The sequence below is a fragment of the Amblyomma maculatum genome, chromosome 3 (genome assembly GCF_055883805.1).
Source record: "Amblyomma maculatum isolate TAMU_Amacu chromosome 3, ASM5588380v1, whole genome shotgun sequence".
Lineage (NCBI taxonomy): Eukaryota > Metazoa > Arthropoda > Arachnida > Ixodida > Ixodidae > Amblyomma > Amblyomma maculatum.
In genome coordinates, this window is record NC_139346.1 from 104,480,603 (window position 1) to 104,507,835 (window position 27,233).

General features: G+C 45.1%; 1 long non-coding RNA gene and 2 pseudogenes across 7 annotated transcripts in view; 2 read left to right on the top strand and 1 right to left on the bottom strand.

Moving 5' to 3' along the window:
- Positions 1-27,233, bottom strand: part of LOC146195468 (uncharacterized) — a 122,046-nt gene that overhangs the window by 90,999 nt on the left and 3,814 nt on the right. For 4 of the 7 annotated variants that reach the window (XR_014706015.1, XR_014706021.1, XR_014706016.1 and 1 more), the window contains exon 2: positions 26,966-27,071. This is a non-coding gene — a long non-coding RNA (uncharacterized LOC146195468). The other 3 variants (XR_014706020.1, XR_014706019.1, XR_014706017.1) reach the window with 3 other exon arrangements.
- Positions 7,437-8,618, top strand: LOC146195470 (uncharacterized; annotated as a pseudogene).
- LOC146195471 (uncharacterized) lies at positions 12,619-17,898 on the top strand (annotated as a pseudogene).

The window sequence follows — 27,233 nt, forward strand, 5'->3', positions numbered from 1 at the left end:
TTCCCTGAAGACCATGGGATAGAGAAAGGAGGACGAACAGTTGTCGAGAGAGGCTAAGAGCCACGAGTGGATAGAGCACGGGGCATGGATAATGCGTTTTTGTTTTGCACAATTAGGACCTGGGTCTGAGATTATTGCCAAGGTTGGGGCTTCCAGGTTTATTTCGCTGCTCAATTCTGGGGCAGATCATGTGAAGCGACAGAGGATAATGAGCATGACAGCATGACCATTGAGACTAATGGTACAATGAGACAGGCACTGATACGTATCAGTGCGTGTCTCCCGAGCGCCACTATCGTTGACAGCATCTTCCTTTTGTGGGAACCCCGAAGTGCATAAGCAAAAAACACGGTCATTGTGCATCAGGAAGCAATGATCAGATGAGGCCCAAGTGCAGACAGCTTGGCCCTCTTTTGAATCCACATGCCGACAAGCAAAGCACTCAACAGATGGGAGAAAGCTGGTGGCCACCTCTTCGAAGTAAACCGGCCAGACAAGAAGGACAAAGGAGTGGCAGATTGGAGAATAGACTAAAGTGAGGGGAAAATCCAAGAAAGAAACGGTGCAGCATGCAGCAGTGTTGAATTAAGAGGATGAGGGAGACGCTTCAGCCCAGGGAGTGTTGGTCAGCAAAATGACGAAGTTCCAGAATTTTTAGCTACGCCATGATTATACAGCCAGTGAGCTGGCAGCATGTCATTTGATGAAGGCGTCTTCCCATTCTTTATCCAGAGTTTGACCCTACCCGGCGAAGGGGCACTCATTGACAGCGACGGTCTGACGATGCGGACCGTAGGCTATCGTCTTCATAGAAACTCAGAGAAAACACCAGACCTAGCCCAATGGTGGACTACCGAAAGTTAAATGCTCTCACCAGGGATCAAGTGTATCCTACGCTCAAAGGCCAGTCGAGCGGCTTATGTGACTACGCTAGATCTTACCTGAGGATATTGGCAAGTGCTGCTCACTGAACGCTCATTCGTCACTCCAACGAGCAGCATGGATATGGTTTTAAAGGGCTGTGAAGCATTCGCGGTGCCTTATTTGGATGACATTGCTGTTGTCTCTCTTTCATGGGCAGACCATATGTTGCATCTAAGAGATGTGCTGAACCATTTACGTCTGCTGGGCTAACCATAAAGGCCGAAAAATGTTGCTTGGCGAGTGCGACCGTTGACTGCTTCGGTCGCAACGTAGGTCACGGCTTCAAAAAGCTCAGTGATGAGGTTAAGGTTTCAGCGGTAGCAGACTACCCGGGGCCAAGAACCAAGACGGACATTTCGGCATTCTTGGGGCTGACAGGATATTACATTCATTACATCACCAACTGCTCAGTGTTGGCAAGCCCCCCAACCAATGCTCTCAGCAGGCTAAAGCCGGCAAAGACAATCCGGAATGAGATAAACGAGGCCTCCTTCCAAAGTATGAAGTCGGTAATGATTAGCCGTCCCGCAATGCGAGCCCCTGGTTACGACCAAGATTAAGGTCCAGAGGGATGACAATGGTAATGAGCATCCCCTCCTGTACCTAAGCAGAAAACTGAGCTCCAGAGAGATGGTTCACTGTGTGTCAAAAAAAGAGTGCACTTGCATTGTATGGCTAATCCAGAAATTACAATGCTTTCTTGGAGTTGCCAAATTCACAATAGAGATGGACTACTGTCCTTTGCCTGGCTGAAAACTGCGACATTAAAGCACAGTGGGATGGAGCGCATTTGGCAAGCACTCGCAGATTATGACTAGCAGCTTACCGGTATCGCTCAAGAGGACAGTATACAACAGTTGCATCTTGCCTGTACTCACCTATGGGGCTGAAACGTGGAGGCTAACCAAGAGAGTTCTACTTAAGTTGAGGACAACCCAGAGGGCTATGGAACGAAAAATGGTAGGGGTAACATTAAGAGATAGAAAGCGTGCAGAGTGGGTCAGAGAAATAACTCAAGTTACCGACATTCTAGTAGAAATTAAGAAGAAGAAATGGACATGGGCAGGGCATGTAGTGCGAAGAGAGGATAACCGATGGTCGCTGAGAGTAACAAACTGGATTCCAAGGGAAGGAAAGCGTAGCAGGGGGCGGCAGAAAGTTAGGTGGGCGGATGAGATTAAGAAGTTCGCAGGGGTCAAATGGATGCAGCTAGCACAGAACCGGGTTAAGTGGAGAAATATGGGAGAGGCCTTCGCCCTGCAGTGGGTATAATCAAGCTGATGATGATGATGATGATGATGAAAGCACAGTCGCCATATCAAGGTGGAGCTTGATTCTACAGCAGTATAATTTTGACATAAAGTACAAGAAGGGAAGTTAAATGAGAATGCGGACGCACTTAGTCCTTCCTTTCTGACCTGTCCAAGGTGCTCTTCACCATGTATCCAGATTGCTGAGTAATTTGTTTTGTGCGCTTGTGTGCATGGCTGTGTTCAGTAGCACATTAGATTTTCTGCGGTCTCAGGCACTTCGAGTGCGGGCTTTTCTCAAACAACAAAAAACTTTTTCTTTATAGCAGTTCCTCTCTTTAACCTGGTACCTTCGGAGGGAAGCCAAATGCTTGCTTGTATATGTGGTTGAATTTTCTTCACTAAAAGAATGACGGTGTGAACAGACCACAGACTATTGGGAGAAGAAAAGGCAATGGAGGAAGAAAGCTATTACCTATTCGGAGCAGTATGATAAGAGGAAGTATGCTGTTGTTGGCAGCCAGCACCACACGCTTTTCGACCATTAAGTGCATCTGAGAAGGTAACTCAGCAGCACGGGTGAGACAGCTTTATACAGAGGAAACCGTGCTTGCTACCCCCTCGCCTTCCCATGGTCTACCAGACATAAAGTGACCCTACCTACTAGAAGAAAACTAAACCAGCCCTCACGTCATTCTGTGTGGTGACGTGTGATTGGTTGCCGATATCTGAGGGTTGTGCCATAGATTTGATTGGTTGGCGTCATCGGAGAGGGAAGGAACACAAGGGGATTTAACCCTTCGAGGGTTTCGCCGTAAATATACGGCGGCGGTTTTCCGTCCCGCAAAGTCTTTGAAGTATGAGAATGGCTTCGATCCTCCGTTTGAAATTTCGCACCCTAATGACGATGCACACACACCGGGAGGTGCTCCCATGTCCTAGAACTTGCAAAAATTGTTTGAAAGTTATTGTGCTACCTTCTTGCGGAGATAAACAGAACTGATTCCTGGCTGCAGCATGTTGCCTGGTCTGCAGCAATGCCTTTTCATGGCTTCAGTTTCACCGCATGATCTCAACGAAGGCACGCAAAACTCGATTTTTATCTTTGCGGACACTCACTTGCAAGGGCCACGGAAGCTGATTTGCTTCTTTAATGGTGCTGCCATTAGCTTGTTTATCATCGACGCTCACAAGGTAATCCCGCTCTACTTGTTTACCAAATTTCCTTCATGTTCTTCAGTTGTGCAGAGAAGTGGGGATATTCCCATTCTCTTGAGATTGACAGCAGCAATTCTTCCAACTCCGATTTTGTCCCGTTATCAAATCTGAATGTGAAGGTTTTTTTTTTTTTCAGAATACCGCCAGAGTCCTTCAATGCTTTTCTGGTCACGAACCTCCTCCGTCACGCTATGGGAGAGGTTCATATACCACCCGTGCCTGCCGCGCCGCGGCGCCACTGGGCACTGAAGGGCATCGTTCGGCGAGCCAGACAGCGAGCTCTCACTGTCGCGGCCGGCCGGCAAGCGTTGCTGGTGGTAATTTGAGTGCGAATTTCGACGTCTGCTATTGTGTTGTGCGTTGACATCATGTAACTCGTGTGCGTGGCACCATGCTGAACACTTGTTGCGCACCAGGATGCTGTTCCGGCTACAAAGGCGTGACAGGTCTCGTTGTTTCGCTTCCCTGCTGACAAGGAGCTGTCGGAAAACTGGAAGCGTGCAATACCTCGGGAAGAAGCTGGTGACTTCAGTTTTGATTCTAAATATGCGCGTGATTGCGAAAAGCACTTTTTCGCTGCGGACATCATTCGGGTTGAGGAATTCGCTGTGAACGGCGACACAGTTTTATTGCAGCGGGGGAGGCCGGCGCTCCGCCCTGACGCTTTCCCAAGGATTTTTGAAGGCCTTCCAGGCTATTTGACGAAGCCCAAACAACGTAGGCGGTCGCCAGTAGCTCGGAAACAGGTGAAACGACGTCGCGAGTCATCGTGTTACAGCCTGCCGACTCAAGATGCCGCCAAAGCGTGCTCGTCTGCGACTGATCCTGCACCCGCGGGTGAGGACATTGATGGTAAGAATTGCTTGTAAGCTTATTTTCTGTTTGCTTATTGTCTCGGCAAATCGGTGGCTTCCTGTCACGAGTTCGAGAGGATTAGTTTTAAGCAGTATTTTAATCTTTTTGCAGTGGTAGCACTTACGACGACCGACAGCGGTCGGGACCGGACCTCGGACACGGCCTGCCAAACAGATCAAGTCGTCGACTGTGTGACTTGTGTTGAAGTACAGTCATTGAAGCGCCAGCTTCGTGCCGCAAAGCAACAGCTCGAGCACTGCCAGAAAAAGGTGGCGACTTTGAACGTCGAGGTTAAAAAGCTAAAGAGGCTTCACCAGAGCGTTGAGAATCTCTCGGAGCGCGGAAAGCTGGTATTTCATCGGAACGTGATGAGGGCAAATGCAAAGTCTGCGAGAGCTGTGCGGTAAGTGTCAAATGTGCACTGTGCGTTAAATATCGGAGTCTCCTGCTTTTTACTAGTTTTTGTTACTATTTGGTCATGGAAAAAATAACATGCGTAATCTGTATTATTTCAATCTGAAACCTGTAAGATTTCAGTCGAGCTAGGGAAATGTTTCTTCTTTCAATGTGAAATGGCATCTTTTGCATTGATAACTGCGTTCATCATTTACCATAACAGTGAATGTCACCAGAACATACATGCACTCTGCTAAATAACTGATGGTGCAGACTGAAGCACTTGTTTGTATTCACGTGTCCACATCATGTTAGCCTCCTTTTTATCCTATGTAGTATTACGCACTTCCGAATACAGGAATGTCTTTTGTAGCTAAAGAAAATAATTAATCCTTGGTGACATATTTGCAAAATTAAGAAATGCTGACAAGTTTCCTGTGTACTGTGGTTTTCTTCTCTAGATTGCCAGCCCAAATTGGCTTGTGTGCATGTGCTGGCATATGTTACAACCATGCTTGCAAAACCCTCAATGTAGCTCACAGACGTGATACATAAAAGGCTTTGGTGCTTTGCAGTCAGTTCTATGATGCACAGCTCAAACATATGTGCTACAATTCATTCAAGGCGTGCACTGAAGCATTGTGGAGTTTAATTGGCATGTTTGCCCGTCACTTATCTGGTTGCCTTTATGTGATATTGCATTGTGTAATTGCACTGGGCAAAATTTATAGGTGTCTGAGTTCACAGCATGCCTATGAATGCGAAATAATTTTGCAGCCTTTCTGTGTAAGGTTGAAAATTCTCTGCTTTGATTTTGGTGGTGGGCCCCTGCTTATTATAGTGGCTTGTAAAGGCACCTGTCGCGGCATACGCATGCGTTTGGCTTCTCTGCTTATTTCCTTAATGCATTTTCATCTTGCACGTACATGCATTTGATTGTATGATCATGAATGCAAAATGCACTGCAACCTTTCTCCACCAGGTATAAGAAGGAATGGCTTTATGACTGCCTGCTGTTAAAAATTAAGTCAACTGCTGCCTATACGTTCCTTCATGAAAACGACTTTCTACCTTTGCCCAACCCATGCACCCTCTACTCATATATGAAGAACTTAAAGGCAGACTTTGGGTTTGATGCTAGCTTGTTCACTCTGCTGAAAGAGAAACTGCAAGAAGTCCCCGAGAGAGAACGACGAGGTTTGACATTGTTTATCATATTTGATGCTCTGCATGTGCCTTACTCAAGTAGGCTTCTATAAAAACATCTTTCTTTGCAGGTGCTCATGTTCGACGAGATGAGTGTGCGAAAGAGCCTACATGTTAGAGAATCTGACATGAAAGTCGTGGGGAAAGTGAACTTTGGGGGGCACACCTGGCCAGGGGACCAAGAAAAAGATGCTGACCATGTGTTGGTGTTTTTGTTTCGACCTTTTCTTGGTGAATGGTCCCAAACAGTTGGAACATTCTGTGCATCTAGTGCTTCTCCTGGCTCTGTCATTGCAAAACTACTACTGGAGTGCATATTGCACCTGTCGAATTCTGGTGCTGTTGCTGATGCAGTGACATGTGACAACTCAACAAGCAACCGATCCGCCTTGAGGTCCCTGGGTAATTATCAGACATCCCATTAATTTCACTTGTATGACAGCTTGTTGAATACTACTGTAAAACTGGATTCCCTCATAAAACTTGCGTGCTTCTTGTAGGCATAAATGGTGGAATGGAACACCCATCAACATCATTTCAGCACCCTTGTGACTCATCAAAGGATATATACTGCATCATTGATCCACCCCACATAATAAAGTGCATCAGAAATAATTTGCAAAAAGTTGGAAAGTTTCTGGTATGGGAAACATTATTATTTACGGCATATCAACATGCACAAAATATTTTTTCACCAGGAACTCCTTTCTCACTTCATAGCTACCGCAAGGACAAGAAGTATACCATTATTATTATAAGGAACTCTTGGAGTACGAGGAGCAACAGGCTGGACTCCGTGCTGTCCCAAAGCTCACAAAAGCACATGTACACCCAAATGCCTTCCAGAAAATGAGTGTGAAACTTGCGGTTCAGGTGAAACATTCTTCATACACATTTTTATGAATTAATATATCGAATTACTGTTCGTCTCTGAACAATGCTGGACATGTAACCTGGATGAAATTTTTTCTTTCCAGCTGTTCAGTGCGTCCACTGCCACAGCTATGGAATTTTACAGCAACCACGATGCCTACAAAAAGCTGCATGGGTCTACAGCGACATCAGATTTCACTAGAAGAATGAACAGCCTTTTTGACGCTTTGAATTCTCGAAGGCCAGAGCACGTCCAGTACAATGAAGCTGAACACATTGCTGTAAGATATACGTATGCCAGTCTTTTGTGGGGAATGGTTCTCTTGTTTTATTATTGAACTCACACATCTTTAACTTCCAGATTTTGAAAGAGAATGTTGCATGGCTTGATAGCTGCTGCAAGTACATAGAAGAGCTTCCAAAACAGAGGCAGGTGTGTTTTCTCAGCAAGCCCACACGTGAGGCTCTTCGAATAACCCTTCTCAGCACTCTTTCCCTTGTTGAGAACCTCCGGTCATCTGGGTTTCGCTATGTATTGGTTGGAAAATTTGGTCACGACCCGTTGGAGGTAATTATGATAGTTAGCATACTTTTGTTTTGAGCAATATCAGTAATAACAAAATATTTCTATTCCAGAGATTCTTTGGCATAGTGAGACATATTGCTGGTGATGGAGGGCAGCCAACAGTCCAGCAGTTTTTGTTCATTTATCGAATGCTTTCAGTGAACAACTTAGTCAGCCACCAAAGCGAGCATCAGTCAGTGGAGATAGACCGCAACTGCTTCTCAAACTGCAAGACCTCTTCAACAAACAGAGCTCTACTACTAACCATGTGAGCAGTGCTATATTTAAAAACTTCACATTAATATTGAACATGCAGTTTTCGGGCTATTACTGCGCTGTTCAGCACAATGTTGTTGTAGCTCTGTTGTGGGCATAGAAATCAGCTGGATACTGGCAGTCTTATAAATACTGCTATTTAAAATTTTCACTTTGTCGAGTTTGTATTTGTCGTGCTTCTAGAATAGGGCTTTTCTGTTCTTTGCTACGAATGAACTATAATATATTCTCACGCTATTAGGCTTTGAGGGCCTTCAAAGTGTGTCATACAGTCCAGTACGCGACTAATTTGTGGATGTAGATAGCTGCATTACTGATGGAAGTGTAACTGAAATAAAATTGTTATTGAGCGCAAGGGCAATCCACAAAAGCACTAATTTTGCTAACCAAAATTAGTACCCTTTTGGAAGAATGGTAGTAATTATTTCTTTGGCCTTTTCTTTAACTAGCACTCCATCATGAAAAACTTGCAATGTAAATTTCAGGCTGACTCTCTGGCTGTTCTTCTGGATGACATCCTCTTGGAGCCTGGTGACTTCACATCTGAAGCAGCAGCTTCCCATCACCAGAACACCCCAAAAGAGGGTATACTCGACTACTTCGCAGGTTACATCACGAAAAAATTCTCAACACTCAGCTGCTCGAGTTGCGTGGAAACACTGAAAGCTGCCCAACAGAACCCTTCTGGACTGATACTTGCAAGGTCAAAGGGATATCTGCAAGTTCCCTCAAACCAGCTAATCTCCCTGCTCAAAATTGTGGAAGACCTCATCGAATCATTTACAGTGGACAGAATTGCTTGCAGTAACGTGTACATGAACATTGTTGAGAAGGTTCTGCTTGACAGCCGTACAGCCTCAGCTGCTGTTGGGTGTACATCTCACTTTGTGAGTACGACAGTAGAAGTGGTTCATTTCTTTCTGAGGACACGCTTGCATTTTTTCATTAGAGAAAAGAATAAGCAGATGCGGGCAACTGGGCGTGCCATATGTCCAGCAGGTGGTGGAAGAAAGCTGGTGTAAATGCAACACTGAAAGAAGCCACATCACAATCGCCAACTGAATTGCATTTTCTGCTGAATGAAGACCTTTTTCATTGACTTCCAGTTAACCTTGTCCTGTGCCTGCTGGTGCCCACACTATGCCAGTCTAGTTAATAAGCCCATCTCTTCATCTGACTCTCTGCGGCACACTGCTAAAATTTTCTTGCCATCTACTCTGTTGTAAGACATGGGTTGTCTGCTCTCTCTATTACATTTTCATTTGCTCCTTTTGACTTAAGCTTGATTCCTCTGTTTGTGACTGCTGTGTGCGTGATCTTCATTTTTGCTGTGTGCATCAAGACGGTAATCCCCTATGTTCTTGGGCCAACGCACAAGAATATGTAGAACTTTACCCATGCCTTGCTGCCGATGCAAGCTGTTGTATATGTTTATTGTTTATCACAGCTCGATGTATAAGTATCACACATTCGCCTGTATGCATAAGCACTAAGTACTTTGTCCACTGCTGCTTTTGCCACTAAAAGGCGGCTAGCAGTATTATAAAATAAACATCAGGTTGTGTTTGTTCTTCATTTCATGCAACTCCTTGTTTTGTCTTGCAATTACCACTATCATTTTAATTTCTACTGCTATTTGAAATGTTCCTATTCTACTAATTGAAATGTTCTTAATGTTATCCTCACATTTGTTAGCCTCCAAGTTTCCGCGTCATAAGTTGGTGCCAGCACTAACTTTCCTCTTCATTTGGGGAATGAGTTCAAGTGGAGACTACCGACTAATCATCCTGCAGCTCATTCTTGTTTGGCTAGTTTTATTGTCATGGTCAGGTATCCCTGTCACTATATTTACCTCAATAAAAGCATTGCCAGTGTCCTTCAATGCTCTGGCATCGTGAATCTTTTTTATGCTAGTGCATTGAACATTACTCTCATCTCTGTGTTAATTGTACTACTATTTTTTGTTTAATTTTATCTTTTATATTTACACTGTTACTCAAGACATATTTTTACTCCGCCTGCATACACGAGTCGCCTGGCAGCTTTGATAATTGCTTTATTGTACTTTGTACTTATGAGGTCTACTACAAGACTATCGCTTCCCTGCATTGCCACGTCCTGTTGCAATAGTTACTACACCTTACTGATTTATTGTGTGCTTTCGCTCTTTGTGAAGCTCATGTCTTGAATATTTCATCGTGTAGCTATCATGTCTTCAATATTTCATCGTGTAGTTAGCAAAAATTTTGTTCTACTGTATGCACAGCAATACGCGTTATTGATGTTCAAAAAGAATTTTCTGAGAAGTATTTGTGCGCTGTTTGCTGTAAATGTTGAAGAATGCCTGATGACAGCTGTGTAATCATATTTTCCTCTCTTTACATATTAAACACGGCTGTCTGTTAAAACCGATTTGCTATTGCTTTTTCATAAGTTATTCACATTTAGTTTTCTTATGCCTACTGTGTATAGGTCCATATTTTTGCAGATTGGATGCGATGGTGCAAAAATATGTAGATAATGTTTGTAATTCTTGATAGCTTTATGATGATGTGAGCATTATAAATAAAATTTAGTTTGAAAACTGCATTACAAGGAGCATTAAAAATAGGCTGGGTCAGTGGTAAATTGGCACCTAGGGTTTTGCAAATTAATTAGGCCAATGCACCTACTGTGGCAATCATATAGAATTTTGCGGTGGGAGAACTACCGACAGTTCCTCTTAGCATCGAAGAAAAATTAGGTTCGGACACACAGACCAGAGATATGGCCCACGACTGATTTGCTATTGCTATTTCCGATTTGCTATTGCTTTTTCATAAGTTATTCACATTTAGTTTTCTTATGCCTACTGTGTATAGGTCCATATTTTTGCAGATTGGATGCGATGGTGCAAAAATATGTAGATAATGTTTGTAATTCTTGATAGCTTTATGATGATGTGAGCATTATAAATAAAATTTAGTTTGAAAACTGCATTACAAGGAGCATTAAAAATAGGCTGGGTCAGTGGTAAATTGGCACCTAGGGTTTTGCAAATTAATTAGGCCAATGCACCTACTGTGGCAATCATATAGAATTTTGCGGTGGGAGAACTACCGACAGTTCCTCTTAGCATCGAAGAAAAATTAGGTTCGGACACACAGACCAGAGATATGGCCCACGACTGACGAGCCGCTGACCGTATGCATGAAGTATATGGCAGTTAGTAACACAGATGCCTGCTAATAACAATGCAGTTACAGCAGCTTAAAAAGGAGCCTAAGTTACAGAAGATGGGGCACAAATGAATACACAACTGAACAAATGCAGACCAATTGTATTGAGGTTTATTGTGTTGTATTGAGGTTTATTTTCCTTCCAAAAAAATGAAAGAGGGAAGTTTGGGGTATGAGACATCAGGGTAATAACAGAGACCTTCAATGGTAATAACTACAGAACTAGTGACAACAATAAGGACTTGGAAGGCGTTAGGTGGCAAAACAATTGGAAGAGAGTTATGTAGGGAGGGAAACAAAAGAGAGGTCAATATAGAGGGGAAGCGGGTGCTTAGCTGCTGGGATGGCGATCTCCTATTCGAAGGAGGGCAGGGCTGCAGGTAGGTCCAGCAAGGCGGAATTTTGGGCGAGTTGCTAAGTGTTCATCATTTTTGCACACAGCGTAACAAGAACGGGACACGAGACGAAACACAGAGCGGTTGTCTGTGGTAGTCTTTCGTCTCGTGTCCTGTTCTTGTTGCGCTGTGAGCAAAAAAAAAATGACTGCATGTAGGTCGTTGCGGGGCTGATTCAGTGTCGAGGACGTTGGGACCAGAGCCTGACGTTGGCTCCCCGCGGGGCCTTGGTGTAACGAGGGTTGACATGGTAGGTTCTGATCGGTGTCGCGATCGCTAGCCGATCACATGCTTGCCTGATGCACGCTCCCGTCCGCACGCATCGACTAGCCCAAACGCTCTGTCCGACCCTGCGCTTCCACTGCCGGCTACATATATGCGTCTTGAAAGCGGGATTCATGCTTGAGCTGTCAGACCACAGTTAGGAGGTGTTGATAGGGACTACGGTCATGTTTCTGCACGTATTTCGCCAACTGCAAGCTAACGGTTACGCACCTCAAGATTTGAGATCGAAAACGACGATGCGAAAGCAGCAGACAAGAAACTGTCCTCGTAGCGCATATCGCTTCCTTCTCGCAACATCGTCAGTGTTATATCGTCGTCTACAAGGTGTTAGTGCGCCGCATCACGTTAAAAAATGTATAAGGGGGAGTTCAGAATAAACAGGAAGCTGCGCAGTTGTACACAAATCGTCTGCTTCAGAGAAGTATCTGTACATCGTTGCGTCGTCATTTCCTTCCCTGCGCCTTTCTGATGGGAGGTTGTCATAGTGTTGTTAGACTAGATTGGAAGGAAAGCCAAACCGACTGTCGCTGAAATTTTCGACTAATCGGGTGCAAATACCTCCCATGATTTAAAGCTGGCTGGGCCGGACAGGCGGCTCCGCCGCGGCTCGGTGCCCTTCAGTGCCCAGCGGTGCCTCTAGCGGCCAGTGCTGACTGTATATGAAACTGAGGCGGAAGTTTCCTGACCAGAAAAAAGCATTGAAGGACTCTGATACCGCCTAACATCAGAGGACAAACTACAATCAACCAGTTCTGCTTCCAATCTGAACGCAGCTGGAACATCCTGAAAGCGGGCAAGACACGACGACAGCCAATAGGTTAAAGGTGATTTGTCGTCACCACTTTTAACCCTGTCGACTCGCAATCAGAGCAGATTGTTGCGGCCTCTCTGCTCCCGCCAAAAGCAAGCAAATTGGAGTAATTTGAAGCTGTTTTGCAATTAAAAACTTCTGTCGCTCACGAAAACGAACAAGTATGGGAGCGAAAAAGCAGCTCATATCGCTCCGTCACATTGCAGCTGAGAGCTCAGGACGGCCATGGACCATCAGAGATATACTGATTTTTGGCAATAGTACAGTGGCTAGAATACTAAAGTGTGATTACCGCCAAGCGGTGCCTATGGGGAGTATTGAAGCCGTTTGGTGATGCTTCCGCTAGATGGCGCGCCTTCTCACTTACACGTCAGGTCGGTGCATGAAACGCGTGCTTGAACCCTGGAGTGTGCACGGGATGTGGGCGCTTTGCGTTGTTTTTTGGTGCAAATTCTGCCTCACGGTGTATGATAAGCCGGCGACAAAGTCATTGTTTTGTACCTCGTTACAAAAGCGGGTACAAATCGTACTAGGAATAGTTGTTCTGTGTGCGAAATTATTGAAAGGCGCAACGCTGCTGTTTGCGAGCTGCTTTGGAAAATAATTACTGTTACGTCAGCTTTGGTACGTTATTTACGGCACAACTGCTAATGTTAATTGATAGAACGATTGTGGGTGGCACCTTTGTACGGCGTGTTCCGGACCATTTTTTTTCATTGTGCCTTGATATACATGTGTCAAAAACCGTTTCAAGGAAAATAATCATAAGGTGAGGCTGTGTCCATCGTTCAGCACTGCCATAAAGGCGACGACATATAACGATTAAGGGGCTGCGGCCACTGCCATGTGAGGAGCCTGATGACCTGATGGCCAGTTCTGAACATAAACTGACTTTTAATCACATGCATGCAAGCATGGACTTTTCTGTTATGTCATAAAGGTTAGTGAGATCAGTGGGGTGTCCCTGAATGTAGCGTGCAGGAGATCCAGATCAGCGTGCCTAACCGCTGATCTGGATCTCCTGGGCGCCGATCAAGGAACATATGTGTTCGCTATGTAACAGCTTGACACAGCTTTCGGCAAGTCGAGTTTAAGCTATTAAAGTGGGTAATAATTCTGAAGTAGGTAATATATATATATATATATACCTGCGTTCAGGGGTCAATACTGGTTGATGAGGCAACTGATGTGTCAGTAAAAAAGCTTGTGTGCATATCAGTCCGCTATTACAGCGAAATAGCCAATGCAGTGACAACTACTTTTCTCGAACTGAAAGAAACAGAAGATGGACGGGCAGAGTCGCTCTACGAAACGATTAAGAATGTCCTCGGTAACCATTCCTTGCACATAAGTGATTGTGTTGGGTTAGCGACCGATGGTGCGAGTGCCATGTGTGGTCGACATAATTCATTGAGAAAAAAATGGAAAGCGACAACCCATCGCTAACACTTGTCAAGTGCATTTGTCACTCCCTTGAACTTGTAGCCGCCAAAGCAGTGGAAGCAATGCCTTCTAATGTGATCTTCATGGTCAAAGAGACCCATAATTATTTTGCACATAGTAGCACGCGGTAGGCAGCCTACAGAAATATCTACCGCAGTGCTACAGCGACCGCTGATGAGTCCTTAGATTCTTTCGCAGTCAGGGACACGCTGGCTTGCCATCGCTGACCGCATTGAGTATATACTTTATCAATTTGACACGCTAAGGGACCATTTCACCATGGTGGTGGACAGAACCTACAATGTGCCGCTCCTCAAGATGTACTTGGATACAAAGAACTAGGCGTACCTGGTGTTCCTGCATCCAATTCTAGCCAACATTCAAAGAGTAAACAAACTTTTCCAAGGACAGAACGTTGACCCTCTCGGCTTGTTTGAGGAATTGGAAAAGCTTTTTAGGAGCCTGTTGACCAGAATCATCAAGCCATATGTGCTGCGGCAACACGATAGCAACAACCTTCTCAACCTCGGCGTTAAAACCTCAAGTCCATCTTTTTAAGCATCGAAGACGCTGGCCTAGGGCTAACATTTTCCGAATTCCTTCAAGGATCAAACTTGAATGCCGAGCAGAGAGATGCTGTGAAGCACCGGTGCTTTTCCTTTCTCCGATTGTGCATATGTGACCTCCAAAACCGCCTGCCAAATGCTACCTCTGCAACAAAAATTGCGAGCCATCAGTCAGCAGACCGTTCTAGGGCCGAATGGCATGAAAGCGCTCAAAGGATTGTCACTTCAAACATCTGGTAGTTCCGAAAGCAAGCCTGAACGAAAGTCGAGGTACATGAAGCAAGTGGAAAATATTAGCTCCAAAACAACCACCCTTGATTTCTGGACCAAAGTTTACAAGTACAGAGACCCATCTGCCGCCAATCCCATGGAACATCTTGCAAATGGAGCCATGAAGGTGCTTGTCTTGCCTATATTGAATGCCGACACAGAGCGAGTATTCTCAACCGTCGCATTGACAAAGACCGAACTGAGAAACAGACTGTAAGATGACCTTCTCGTATCTATTTTGAGGATAAAGTTTGGCCTAGAGTTGAGGAATGTCACAAGTTCGGGGTTCCCTATTCCGAGAGAAATTATTGAGAAGGTCAACTCAACTATTTACGGCAGGCCTGAACATCGCACCTGAGTGGTTGCAGTTTCTTTTCGTCGTGTTCTCTTTATGTAGCCACTGTTTGAGAAGTCCAACTACCCTAACATTTTATACTTACATTTTCGTGGACATAATTTTAGCATTTTATACTGTTTCTAGTCATCACACAGAAGTTTCTGATAAGAGGTGTGTTTATCTGGTCAGTTTAGTTTTATGTCTGTTTATATAATATTGCAGTGTTACGTAGCCAGTTTTTTTTTTTTTTTTTCTCAGAAAACTTTTCTACATGATTTAGTTGCTATAAGACGCAACTGACATTTGTTTGTTCACGAGCGTCAGAATAAAACAACTATTAAACGAATGTTTTTGGTTGTCTTTTTGCAGTTAGCGCTCTATTTACTACCCCATGCATGGCCCCATGGCTCCTTTTTGGCTACTTTTTATTGCTCTTTCTCTGGTTGGCTACTTTCTGGCTACTTTTCCTATTTTTGTGGAGACTTCGTTTTTTGGACCTGGCAACCCTGCTCTTGCCTACTCGGCACGCCGTTGCTGTGCTAGTCATTTGCGCAGAGTCACGAGCCTGTCTGTGTTTGTTATTTGCACTGAGCATAGTTCTCGAAAAGGATTACGCGGCCGCCATAGCACGTCCGGTCCTCGCGCCGGTGGGCGCTCCCCGCAGCGGCGGCGTCTGCTACGTACGCCTCTTGACTACTCGGCACGGCGTCGCCGTACCAGTCATTTACGCAGACTCATGAACCTGTCAGTGAATGTTATTTGTGCAGAGCACAGTTCTCGAAAACAATTTTGCGGCTGCCACGTTAGCAAGTCCGTGTGGAGCATAGTTCGAAACCGCTCTTCACTGGTGGTCATGGGTTGACGACCGCTGAAGTACAAGACGGCTCATGCCTACGGCACGCGTAAACGAAAATCGATGATGGTAAAGAAGTCGTCTGTTTCAAGAACTTGTGATGCTCAACACTCTACCAAAGCTACGGGCTCGAATATGAGTGCTTCTTGTGCAGCTATGAGGGTCGCCGAAGTTACGGGAGCGAATGTGAGTGCTTCCTGCGCAGCTACAATTTTGACTGAAGTTACAGACGTGGATGCGCACGATTCTTGTGCGGCTACGAATGTACACAAAGTAACAGGCGCGGACGCAAATGCTTCATGTGCGGCTACAAGTGTCTGCGGCGCTGTTGAAGATCTGCTACCGAGGACTTCCTACGCGGATGATACATTGTCTGAGAGCACCGGGGACACTGATGAACTTTACGCACCGCGCTCTGGATCGCTGGAAGCATCATCAGGTTATCGCATCGCTCATCTCGGAACGTCACGCGATGTCGCCACGCCGTCGACGAGCACCGGCCGCACCATCCAGGCACACCTGCAGCCGCGTTTTTTATCACCACAAGCGTTGCAGGAATCCACCGCAAAAGTGCAAGAAAAGCTGAGTTCCGTGCCTGCGACTGCGCGGAAAATGGAGCTGACGGGTGAGGGTCAAGCGCTCGCCAGTGCAAGTAACGGCCCTAAACGGGCTTCTGAAGAATGCCAAGTGCGAGCAGCGCTCGCAAGCTGGACTTTCGGTTCAGCTGGGAACAAAGCTTGGGTTAGCAGCGCAAATGCGCATTCTGCGGCACCGTCGCAAAACAGTGGTCGTCATCGCGGAAAGAAGGTCGTCGAATTTTCGATGTTAACTTGAGGGCTATGCAAGCTGTCAAAAGCATTGGTAAAGGAGCAACAGTGCTGACAGATTTTTTGGTCGATAATGAATGTGTCTCACAGGGGGTCGCATCATAAAACCTTCCAAAAGCATTTGAAATCAGAATTCCGACTCACCAGTGATGTAGTTGTTGCCAATATTTTTTCTTATGCTGCAGCGGCTGTGCGCGCTGTTTACAGTGAGATGGACCTTGCGCTTAATAACAACATAACTGTGGTCTATGATGGGATGTGGTTGACATGTGGCCACACATCTCATGTGGGTGTTGGCACTGTGATAGAGTTTTAAACAGGACTCGTTCTCGACTGTGTCGTCCTATCAAATAGGTGTCATGGATGTGAACTGGGTCCCAAAGAAGGAGATGACGTTTATGATGAATGGAAGTCATCGCACATCTGCCAAAAGAACACTGATGTGATATCTGGCAGAATGTAAGTTGAGGCTGCCTTACTCCTATTTAGAAGGTCCTTTGAAAAACATGGTTTGCGATACACAAACATTGTTTGTGATGGGGACAGTAGAACCTTCGTGGCGCTCTGCGAAGATGAGACCTATGGTTCTATCCCATTCACAAAGGATGATTGCTTGAACCATGTGAAGAAAAGGATGGGCCCAGCCCTGTATGCCCTTGTCACCAAAGGCAAGAAAGGTCAGCCTATTGGCGGGAAAGGCAGCCTTACTCAAGACCTCATAAAGAAATTGACTAACTACTATGGCAAGGCCCTGCATGAAAATGACAAAATTGAAGAAATGCAAAAAGCCGTGATGGCAACTTTTTACCACATAACATCCACCGATGAAGACCCACACCATGAATTTTGCCCACAAGGACAGCAGTGTTGGTGCAAGCACCAGGCTGCCAAAGCAGAGGGCAAACCTCCACCCCCTCATAAGTACCAGCTTGCAAGACAGGTTGCAAATGTATTGCTGCCTGTGTACCAGCGGCTCTCTGAAGTCCAGCTCCTCAGCCATTGTCTTGGGAAAAAAACGCAAAATGCTGCTGAGAGCCTACATTCAGTCATGTGGTCTCTGCTGCCAAACGATGAAAATGCGTCATTGATGGCAACAGAGACAGCCGTCAATGAAGCAGTAAGCAAGTATAACGAAGGGACCCGTCGTGATTATGCAGAATACTGTGCCACACTTGGTATGCAAACTGGCCAGCATGCTCTTCGCAGAGCAGCGAAAAAGGATGCCTTGCAGAAAAGAAAGGCAGCAAAAGCACTTCAGTCCCGAGGCAAGGCATCCAAGAAACCCCGTGTTGAAAAGGACACCAAAGACTACAACCCTGGTGCCTTTTGATAAAGTGCAATAAGAGGTACAACTTCGAAAGCCATTTTCTCAGAACTGCTTTTTTTGTCACCTGGTCTGATTGTTCCGAATATTTCTTCGCAACCTTGGATCTATTTCAATGCCGTTTTTTTTCACTGCATTCCTTGAAAAAGGGTGCAGGTCGTGACATTCTGGCTTTCTTGGCATAGTGTTTGCTCACTTTTTGATTCAACTGGTTGTTCAGAGTCTACATGCCTGTTGTACAGTCACCTTACAATGAAGACTGAAAACCATTGTGCCGTAAACAAAGAAATTTGAGACGGTCACCACCTTGTCCATTCATTTTGGAATGCAAAGCACTACGAACAAGTCTTCCATCATGTTTTCATGTTTTTTAAGTCACTGACGCTTGGTACAAGAGGAGAATTATAAAAATGCTCTAATTAAAAAAGTTTTTGAGATATTAGTTTGAAAATTTTATGGTAGTATCACAAGAATACCAACTCTGCTAATTTTCATCAAAATCCATGAAGAAATGGCAAAGTTGATCCCGAACACCATGTCCCCTCTTAAGCTTGGACCATTTTCGATCACTACTGACTGGAGCAACGACGTCAGCAATGATGCCAAGCTGTATCCTATTGTGGTCACATTAGTCGACGGGATTGTTCATACTGCTTTGCTTGGTATGCCCGCTCTCAACGGGGAATCGACTGGACGAAACATTGGCGCGCTTCTTGTTGAAACCCTGCAAAACCGCAACATACCTCTAAGGAATTGCATTAGCATTGCATGCGATAACCCACCAGTCATGACCGGCTCCAAAAACGGGGTTGCTGCTGTTATTAAAGAAAAAAATGAGGACATTGCCATTCTTGGGTGTTGTCATTTATTCATTTTGGCAGCCCAAAAAGGCTCAGCATGCCTTCCTTTAATGTGGATGAGGCTTCCTTTAATGTGGATGAGGTATTGATTGATAATTATTTTTTATCTCGAAAAGAGCTCGCAAAGGAAAGACAAGTTGAGAGCTATTCAATGCTTGTATAACATAGAGTTGAAAAAAATCTTCGTGTCAGCACTCGATGGTTATCTCTTGGCAGGAGCCTACAGCGGTTTGTTGAGCAATGGCAGCCACTGCTCAGCTTCTTTCGTAGTGAAGTGAAGCCATCAAGGACACCCTCGGAATCAGCAAGTGAATGAATCAAACAAAAAACTGACCCTCAGAAATCAACAAGCACAGAAAAAACTGGACATCAAAGCAAAAAACCAAGACCGGAGATCTGTGGCCAAGCGCCTTCCCAGAAAGCTGAGAAGCAACAGCTGGCCAAGGTATTAAACAGGTAAGAAAGGCTATCCATGTTTCTGACATCAGGTGTCGACAAGGCATATTGTGACTTTTTGCTTGAAAAGCCAAACACATTTCTGCAGTCCGGTGATCACCAAGTACATATCCTTCTAGAAGTTCTTGACATGCTGGGCAGAGAGCTTTTATTGCGGTTCGTCAAACCATCTGTTATCAAGAGGGCTTATGAGCTGACAGATGTTGACTAGTACAAATCTTATGGCAACCAGAGGAATGACGATGACCTAGTAATTGGCAGCCAGACTCTACAAAGCTTACAAAGACTGAAGAAGGACTGCAGACAGACAAGCGTTTCTGGAACGAGTAAGAAGATTTTTTGTGGTTGCATGCGATTACATTGTCCTGAAATTCCCCTTGAAGTCGAGATTCTGAAGAAAGCAGAAGTGGCAAGGCTTTCTACCACTGATACAGCGAAATTTGCTGATGCCAGATACTTCGTCAACCGCTTTGAAGTTCTCTGGCCAGTTTCTGAGAAGCAGAATGATGGCTCGGCCATTGATGACCTACAAGCCCAGTTCAGCCGACTTCAGGAAGAACTGCCTGTAGAAGTAGCCATTCACGAGCGTATAGACGAGCAGTGGCGTGCTGTAGCCAGTCTTCAAGACACTGATCGTACTTTTAAGTATGATAAGCTCTTAAAAGTTATGTTAGGCATTCTGACGCTCCCACAGAGTAATACAGAGTGTGAAAGAGTGCTTAGCAAAGTCAAGAAAACCCGCACCCAGTTTTGCTCTTCTATGTCAAAAAAGAGCCTAGAAAAGCTGTTAATTGCCCACTGGGGTGGTGCAGTGGTAAGACGCCCGACTACTGTGCGGAGTTCCTGGTTCGAACCCGACCGCGGCAGCTGCGTTTCGATGGAGGCGAAATGAAGTGGTGTCCGTATGCTGTGCAATGTCAACGCACGTTAAAGATCCCCATGTGGTCGAAATTACTTCGTAGCCCTCCAATACAGCTCTCCTTTCTCTTTTTCCATTTTCACTCCCACCTTCCACGCAGTTCAGGCGTCCACAGAACAAGTGTGACAGATACTGCGCCTTTTCCTTCCTGCGAACCAATTATTTTATTAACAGCTGTTAACTGTCAAATGCAAGGAGTCTGGAGTCTGTCAAAATCAGGTCTTCGACAAGGACTTCCCGAGGAAGGCAAAAGCATTAACCGCCTCAGTATTGTCCAACCCTTCCACTTCAAAGACATGTTTCTAAGTTGTGTTTACGTGATGTCTTGAAACTAGTTGAGACTCCTTTGTTTTACATCAATCAAAAGAGTTTTAGAATGAAAGAGCATTTTAGTATTTTTCACCAAATTTGAGAATCCGATTCTCAAACCTCCCCAAAGTTCCCAGCACGTGCAGTTGATGCCTTCGCTAGGGTGGCTAGTATGGGGAGGTGTGAAAACCGCAGCGCCGTTACCATTGCCAGCCAAGTACCCGCTGTGCGTTCCTGCCACCTGGGGAAAATACGGTGCTCCAGTCGGGGGCGCCGCTAGCCCGGCAGCAGCACCGGCATGCACCAGCAGTCTCGCAGGCGTCGTACGAAGCATAGGTCGTGGCGTTGCGAAAGTTTTCTGCAGTGCTGGCCTGTATTTTCTGTGTTTATATAATTCTTTAGTGCAAGTTGTGAGTGGCTGCCACCATTCCTTCACACGATCCCAAGAATGCCTTCAAACGTGAAAAAAAAAAAACGCAAAGGTGGTGTTTTGTGCCGGGTTGCGACAGCGGCTACAAGTCGTGTGGAGAAAAAGTCTCCCTTTTCCGCGTGCCTGCCTACAAAGATGATTTTGAAAAGTGGGCACGTGCCATCCCAAGGGCCGACAAGCCGCTGCAAGAGAATTCAGCGATTTGTGAATGGCATTTCGACAAAAGGTACGTGCGTGTTTCGGCGGTTCTCACGTGTTGATTGTACGAGTGAAAACATTGCAAGAGTAACAACAGAATGTGACACGTGGGCTATGAGGGAAGCTGCAGTGGACAGCTCAGGATTGATTGAGATGATTGGAGCTTCTTTAACGTGAACTGACATCGCACAGCACAGGGATGCGTTTAGCGTTTCGATGGAGGCGAAACGCGCCCAGAACGAAGCCCATGCATCGCGGTAAGACGTGTGTTAGCTCTTTAAGTTGTAGTTGTCATTGCATTCAAGACCGGGAAGTTTTCCTCTAACAGAGGTTATGCATTTTTATTTCTTTAGGTTCATTCTGAGACACTTCGTGCACGTGGTGAACGGAAATGAAGTCTCAATGCCACGCAATGTTCCTGCCCTGAAAGTTGGGGCTGTTCCAACAGTTTTTCCAAATCTGCCTAAGTACCTGACAAACAGTCTACCGAAAGAAAGGAAAAGAAGAGTGAAACAAAACCCTCCCGTGCCTGCGAAAAAGAGCCGCAAGAACACTGAAAAGTCTGCATGCGAATCGGCTGAGCCCAACCCAGATGACGAACTGGACAATATGACTGTTGAAGAGCCTAAGAAGCATTACATTTTTAGTCTTCAACTACCATCAGAAAACTGGTCACGCCAAACATTCCAGCAAGAAAATGTGGTGTGTTATCAAACAGCCGAGCTTTGTAAAAACAAAATGCCTCCAGTTACCTTCCACAAGGTAGCTGTGTTCGAAACTGATGAACAAACTTTAAGCTGCACAATCATCCTGGCTGGTAAACATCACTGCCGGCGTACCACTGTTTCTGAGCAAGAGGCGCAGGAGCTTCTAGCGTATGCAGAAAATCTTTCTGTATGTTATGGAGTTGGAAAGCCCACCGTGTTCCAGCCATTAAATGTGTCTGATTGCACAACACTATCTGGACATTTCCTGTACTCTACTGCATGTGATGGATTTGTGTCACAGGGTATGTTTTTGGGTGCATGCCTCTCAAACAAGCACGACAAGTATGAAAACTTTGGATGCTTAAGGTTTTTCTGATCTATTTCGCAGATGTGTCGACCCAGACCCCTCAGCGGTGCATGAAGTGCCGAAAAGTGAGGCGAATCTTGAAGGCCCGCTTGCTGCGTTCCAAGAATAAAGTGCGACGCCCATTGATGCTAACTGCGGGAAAGAGACTAAAGTGTGCTGTTCGCACTTTGAGGTGGCGAAACATGAAAGTACACAGCCTGCATGAAGCCGTCCGAAAGTTGCAAGAAAAAAATTCCTCTATAAAGAAGACCAGTTTCGAGGCAAAGGTAAGCTTTGCACTGTTTCATAACTGGCCCTAAAATAAATGGAGCTGTTTGTGCTTTCATTTCAGATCAAGCAGCTTCTAAAAAAGCAGCAGTATGCAGTACGAGCATGTCTCGAGGCATCAAAGAGGCGATCCATGAAGGGATATCGATATGAGAAAGCAGGGCTCTTAGAGTGCATCATCTTAAGGATGAAGAGCCCACGCTTGTACGAGCATTTGAGGGGGACAGAAGATCCTTGCACTTCCTAGCCGTGTGTGCCTCTAAAAGTTCATCAAGGTATGTTGCTGCACTTTTTTCTTAATGAGTAAAGTTGATTTTTCCTCATCTTATATTTGCAGGCTTTCAAGGCATCTTACGGCTTTAGCCATAAACTCCTTGAGTGTGTGAAAGAGAAAGCCAGTGAAATTGATGAACTGAATAGGCATGGTGGGCTAGTTATAGACGAAATGAAGTTCTCTGCTCACCTAGACCTTAAATCCTCTGCAGATATTGAGGGCTTCATGAACCTGGGGCAGTCCACCGGAACACAAGACAAGCGCACAAAAGCTGACCACAACCTGGTTGTCATGTTTCAGCCTTTGTGGGGAGGTGGACAAAGGTTATAGGTAAATAGTACTCATCAGTGCACAAATTAATTTTTTGCATTCACACTAATACCTATTTTCATGCTTTTTTTTTTTTCAGGTGTCTTTGCTTCCAATGGGAACGTCAAGGCACCAACGCTGACAAAAATCATTCTGGAGCAACTATTCTATGCGAACAAGCTGGTTTGCATGTAGATTACACCTGTACGGATTGTGCAACATGGAACCGTTCTATGTGGCATATCATGGGTGTGCATGGAAATTCAAAACATGTGAAATGCAAGGTTGCCCATCCATGTGACAATCAGCGGTTCTTACATTTCATCTCAGATTTTCCTCATCTTGTGAAATGCGTGCGAAACACAATGATGAAGCACGGCTTCAACACGCACAATGGCCGAGTATGCATGCTATTTTATTGTCTTTATTTAGATTCGAAATGTTGAGCATGTGGTAAACAGCTGGTTTGACACTTATCATCAAATTGTGCAGGCTCACTGGGAACATGTGGCAACAATCTGGAAGGTTGACAGCAGTGCCTCCACCTTGAAGGCAGCACCTAAGTTAACAAGGTCCCACATATATCCAAGTGGGTTTGAAAAGATGAGGGTAAATTTGGCCTTCTATATTTTTAGCAGTGCAGTTGTACATGCAATGGACCTTTAGAAGACAAAAGTTGAGCGACAATGTCCAAACCTGGAACCAACAAGGGCGTTAATTAACATAATGGCTCAAGCAATTGAAGCCATGACATCACGATTTCCAGCAGAAGCTTTGAGGTATGCACACAGCAACTGAGCTCGTTTCTATGTGCTGCTGATAACTTTTTTTTTTCAGATGTGGAAGCGCTAAAGAAGCTGCACTTGATGGCCTGTTAGAATTTTTAGATCAATGGGAGGCCTATGCAAGAGGGCTTGGCTTCTTAAGCAAGAGCACATCAGAAGGTCTGCGTGTCACCATTCATTCCATTAAGGACATATTGAAGTACCTCACTGAAAAGGTTGGGTTTAGGTACTTGATGACCTCCAGCCTTAGTCAAGACTGCTTGGAGTGTTCTTTTGGGATTGTAAGACAGGCTAGTGGAGCCAATGATCACCCCACACTTTCGCAGTTCATCATTATTATCAAGTATGAATATGCATTTCAATACTGTCCATTGAAATATCAGGCATATACTTTTAAATTGTTAATTGTTCTCATTTGCTTGTGTAAATGCAGGTGCTTAAGCTTTTACAGCTTAGCGAAAAGCCCCAAGGGTGGAAATGTGTTCCCTGGACTTTTGGAGTCCCTGCTGTCGGAGGAGCAGCTGCTTCCAGAAAGTGAGGAAACAGCCTTGGGCGACCCTGGACTACCTGCCAAGGCAGCGGAAGTGGCCATAGACCATGTGGATTATGTCGAGGAACACAGCGATTCCCACCTTGTTTACAACATCGCGGGCTATGTTGCCAGGAAATGCATCCTTTCAGCTCATTGTGAAGCATGCACGGATACCTGCCTTGTGACAAAAGAAAGTGTGCCGCATGAATTGCCAGCAGAAGCTTGCAAGCAATGGGACATGGGAGGGCTTTTGTACCCATCAAGGTGTCTGTACAGACTAATTCAGACCCTAGAGGACAGATTAACGAGTGCATTTAGTACTACACGGCTTCATGCGAAAGTGGTAAAGGATTTCTTGTTTCTAGCCGCCAATGTACCACAGATTGGCTGTAGTGTGCATTCCACTGTTCTAACAATGTCGGTGGCTAGGTTTTATTGCATCACGAGTGCGCACTTCTTGCTGAAAGGATTGAATGAGCGCGAGGTCCATGACAAAAAGAGAGTTAAGCCCTGTGTTTTGTAAAAATGCGATGCTACTGAGTTACTGTGCTGTTCGCAATAAACTTGTATTAAACCACGAACAGTTTGCATTTTTCCTATTTTTTTTTTATCTCATCGCGCATATATTGCACTAATCTCTTCCTCCATTAAAATACTGTGACTGATGCACGGCCGACACATTCAAAGTCATCTTCAACATGCTGGCCCTCCAAGGCAATTCCGATGAGAACTGCACTTTATTTTTTTTTATTCGACATTCTGGTAAGCATACGCGCGCCAACTCCTTTAAGAAGCGGCCGCATTAGGAGCACCACAGAGAGTGAAGATCAAAAACAGCGCTGTATCAGTTCTGTGGATTCATTCTAGCACAAACGCTGCCAACTTTGTCTGTGCTAGCAGTTTTGTGAAGAATGAGAATAGCAAATTAAAATATCTCATATCTACTACCTGTAAAAAAATACTCTTCTGCTTCTAAGTGAAAAAATATTCGCACGATCAAATCATTCGGGCTAGCTTGGAGCCACCCTACTGGAGCAGTGCAGATGCCGCGAGAAGCGACGGCGCCCCCGCCGGCAGCGCCGCGCGCGGCAGGAACGCGTTTTGCGGCCAGCTTTCAGAAGCCGGTTTTCACACCTCCCCATTCTAGCCACCCTACCTTCGCGCTGTATTTTGATGATGAGATAATGGAATTCATAGTTCAGAAGACAAATCGCTGCGGTGCAGAGAAGTAACCAAGAAAGCGGGAAATCCTAACAAAAGAAGAGGGCATATTTCGGCGCGCTGCTGTTGATGAGCGTGTGCCCAAGGCACCGCCTGTATCAGTATTCGAGCAGTGACCCTCTCTTCAATTGCGAAGAAATTTCAAAGCTGATGTCCTGCAAACGATTCCAACAAATCATGAACTCGCTTCATCTGAATGACAGATGAAAAGAAAAAGAAAAGAGAAGAGGGCTATGACCGACTGACTAAAGCTCGCCCTCTTATTGTAAAGCTGAGCCAAAAGTTTCAAGAATACACTCCTTCATCTCATCAATCAATTGATGAAAGCACTGATGAAAGCATGAAAGTTTTCAAAGGAAGGTCAAGCATGAAGCAGTACCTTCCTTTGAAACTGATAAAACGTGGGTACAGTGTGGTGCAGGGCAGATGCACAGACTGGTTACCTGCTCCAGTTCCAGGTATATGAGAGAAAAAAGTAGCAGCGGCCCACTGGTAAAAGCTTAGAAGAGTATGTCGTCTTTTTCCTTTCTGACGGGGTAGAGTCTGGGAGACAAAGGGATAACAGGCTTCTTTGGGGCACTAATCAGGTTGTCAAAAAGGAGACCGGCCCGCTATCCACGAGAATTGTCAATTTTATCCTTAGGGATGTTTTCTTGACGAGAAGAATCACCTCTGCACTTACCAAGCAAGCCTCGGATGTCACGTCTGTTTTTAAACAGTGCAGCTTCACGAAGGGAGGTGCGCATGAGCACATCAGCCATGTGAATAAGGCAGATTAGGGGAACACAAGGTGCCACAACCTTGAAGAAAGAAGCAAGCATTTGCTACAGATGGCTTGCACTGTCATCATCACAGTGACCAGCATGGTGGAAAACAAAAGCATATGGCAAAAGCCTGGTGGTCATTTTTGTGATCCATTTGCGGCCCCTATTAAGAATGGCAGCGTAGAAGCTATGCGTGGCTTAGCATCATAGCATTCGTGACACCATGCGCAAGCCATCTGTAACAATGTTCGAGTGTAAAGTGGCAAAATAAAGCAAACTACTCTGAATATTGTTTTAGACTGCCACAAGTCATTTCCGCAGCAAGGCTGAGCTGGCTAGAATTATACATACTGAGCACTATGTGGTTAATAAGTGCAGTGCATGCTTTTCTCCCTAGGCAAAACAGTACATTGCTACTATCTGCACTCAGTAGTCTTGCCATAGATCAGTTAAAGCTGTGAGGCTGATCAAAAGGCTGCAAACTAGATTGCAATGAGCAGAGTTCCATTCAGGCCCTTTTCTGTTTGCAGTTGCCCAGACCACACATTTCACAGCACAGAAATCTCCTCTTGAGCTTCAACTTGGACAGCTGTTGGGTCAACAACATGCAAGCACAAATGCTTCCCACGTACACACACACACAAAAAGAAAAAAAGAACAAGTTGGACACCTTACTCTGGGTGAACCAGAGAGGCAGCCAAGAACAAAGGGCTCCTCCTGCAGTAGATCCGTGAACATGGCTTGGCTCCTGCTTTGGTTTCTTCTCGATTATAGTTGAGATCTGCGTGTTCCCACAAAGACCGAGTAAGTGCATTTTGCAAAATCAAAAGAAATTAATGTCTAGTTAATCAGTTTTTCATGTCTTCTCTAATGAAAAAAAAAATTGTGAATGCATTCAGCAATCTATATTCATAAAAGACAGTGAGCATTTTTCTAGGAGTTT